At 36.8% G+C, this 2,751-nt stretch overlaps 1 long non-coding RNA gene across 1 annotated transcript; it reads right to left on the bottom strand.

The window, feature by feature from the left end:
- Nucleotides 1-375: 375 nt before the first annotated feature.
- LOC148692871 (uncharacterized) lies at nucleotides 376-2,033 on the bottom strand. Its single transcript, XR_015953040.1, has 5 exons — nucleotides 1,825-2,033; nucleotides 1,634-1,717; nucleotides 1,395-1,448; nucleotides 891-987; nucleotides 376-803 (listed from the first exon to the last, which is right to left on the bottom strand). It is a non-coding gene; the product is annotated as an uncharacterized LOC148692871 (long non-coding RNA).
- Between the last annotated feature and the right edge of the window lie 718 nt (nucleotides 2,034-2,751).

Below are 2,751 nucleotides of genomic sequence, written 5' to 3'. Positions count from 1 at the left end.
AACATTTATTTTGTTGGATAAAATTCTTTTCTTTTCAAAGAAAACTTTTTCTAGCAGAAACTTCTATTGCGAAAAAACTAAGGACTCGTTTTGATGTGCTTTTAAAATAACTAAAAGCGCTTTTAGAGAAAATGTTTTTGGGTTCCAAAAGCACTTAAAGTGCTTTTTGCAAGAAGCGCCAGTTATGTGCTGCTTCCAGGAAGCACTTTAAGTGCTTTTTCAAGATATACTTGCATCTTCACTAAAGATTGGTTCTAAAAATATTTTCACCAAACGTATTTTCAGTCATTTTAAAACCACATCCAAATGAGCTGTAAGTTGATAAAAACAGGCCATTGACTGAAAAACTTTGGCTTTTGTAGGTTGCAATCAAGACAAACAAGGCGGCCCTATATCTTAAGACATGCAAGGAAAATAAAGTAAAACTGGATACTGCATCCGGCAGCAATTCATTCATTCACATTAACCACAGCAGTTCTAAGGCTTTCATATTACAGAAAATGTAAGCAGTTCAAAGCAATCGAATTTCATGCGGAGGACAGTCAAAACAGACAAGCAGATATGGGGTCCTAGCCTATCATTGAATTGCTAAGTCTTTAAGGTCTCATCCTAATCTTGTTTACCTAGAAGTTAACTCCTATGCATGTTTCTAAGCAATCATAGCAAGCAGCAGTGATAAAGTGGATTTTTAGAAAGCATACCAGGACAATTCTGATGAAGTTTCTACATTTGGACCGACTCACTAATGAATCATTTCATTGTAAAGTCTTTTTTGTTCTTGTTTAAAAATTCATGTTCAATACCTAGACATCCAGAAACAACCAATTACAATCAAAGGGAGAAGGAAAGTTGGAATATAATCGCGAGTGATGAAATATAAAAGGACTCACTTAGCAGCAGAATGGTGTTTAGAACTGCAGGGTCCGGAAAGGGATTCATTGTGTGCTTGGCTTCATTAGACAAGACAGTATGCTCTTTCTTCAAATCCTAAAGAATAAGAACAATTAGTGAATTTGCCGAGAGATTCAAAACAGAAAGAATATACAAATGCTTCCAATCACTTTCTAAGCTTTCGTCAAATCAGTGATCCTCCACAAAACTGGAAGGACCATCTGACATGGAGAACCTTCTTGAGTTCCGTTCGACGTGCGACTGTCACCAATCAACTCAGAATCTCCCTCGATGGATTTGGTAGCAATATCCGAAGTGCATTATGAAAATAATGTTATAATTAGAGCCCGACTTCAACAACCACTCAAAAGTTAACATTTCCATTTTCTTACAACTCAACTACTCAATTGAAATTCACAATGTAACAGTTCAGTTGAAAAAGTTCCCAATTTTTATTACGAAAGTAAAGAATAAAAAAGCCAAGAATTGCAGAAACTACCCACCTTTGTCCCTCACGTCACTCTCCAATTGGGTTGTAATCGTCTCTAGGGCTTTAACTGAAGAAAAAGAGGGATGAAATCGAATCAGAAAATTTCACAATTCTGCATTTTCTTGGACCGAAAGTAAAATTAAAATTATAAGAAGCAGTAACAATCGAATCCGAACCTCAAATTCAACATTTCTTGTAATTCAAAAAATTAAAAAGAGGGGAAATTGAATAAAATAAGACAAGAACACGAACCTGCTTCAGAGCTTGAAGAGGGCTTGGAGTCGTGATCTGGAACGAGGTCTTTTCATTTTTTAAGAAACATTTCCGCCGTTTGATCTGAATTAAAGCGCAAACATTCGCGATTATTACCTTCCACAGATTTGACAAGAAATTAAATAAAAAACAAGAAATAATTTGATAGAGAGAGAGAGAAAGGAGAGTACCTTCCACGGATTCGGATCACAGCAAAAATGCGAGTTCTAGAGAGAGAGGGTTGTGAATTTTGGGGAGAGAGAGAGAGAGCATTTGTTTTTAGGACCAGAGGGATTGTGAGCGTAAGGTTTTGATTGCATTGAAGTTTGAATTAAGTGAATCTGACCCTTGGTTTAAATGTAAGCGACCAGGGAGTTCTTTCTTTCTAACGGCTATCAAAATTTTCTCCTGGACCAGGGAGCCCTTGGTTTAAAGACCCCAATTTACATACAAGGCGTTTCAGCACGTAGAGGCCCTCTCAACATTGAATTGTTTTAGTATACATCAAAAGTTTACATTTAAATTGCACATCTGACCAAGAGTCATTAGATTCCGTTAAGTTAAAAGATCTATCGACTCTCGTTCAAATGTATAACTAAATGTGTACTAGAGAAAGCCTCATCTCATCACCGGTTCCTCTCTCAAGCATGAGCCCTATTTTTTTTTTTTTTTTTTTTTTTTTGTCAAATGATAAATTTGTTAGATTAGTCACTGACGGAGTTTGAACTCACGCTGGCATGCAATGCGCTCTTAGAATATGGCGCCCTTGGGGCTTTTTATTTGGTTGTATCGAAAGGCCCAATGAATTAGGATTTCTCTATTGGGTTAGGTCGTTTCGGGACAAGCAGATCATTTATGATGAAAATGATGGATTCAACACTTTTCCATCATTATAGTTACATGCCCCACTAAATGTGTATATTAAAGCTTAATGGGCCCACATGATCTCGTGGAAAAAGGCAAAAACTAAAGGTTGATGGGCCCAACCTGATATTTGTTCTCCAAGGTTTCACTACCCGACCCACTAATAATAAGAATTTGGATTCTAACAAGATTCTTTTTGTGAGGATCTTAGGAATCCTCACATCCTATCCGTTTATCGTACATTGTGCTGTCAT

Source organism: Pyrus communis, chromosome 11 (assembly GCF_041283825.1).
Source record: "Pyrus communis isolate YQ-2024b chromosome 11, ASM4128382v1, whole genome shotgun sequence".
In the NCBI taxonomy this organism is placed as follows: Eukaryota; Viridiplantae; Streptophyta; class Magnoliopsida; order Rosales; family Rosaceae; genus Pyrus; species Pyrus communis.
Note: the sequence above shows the minus strand (reverse complement) of the source record. Positions and strands in the feature narration are given on the sequence as shown.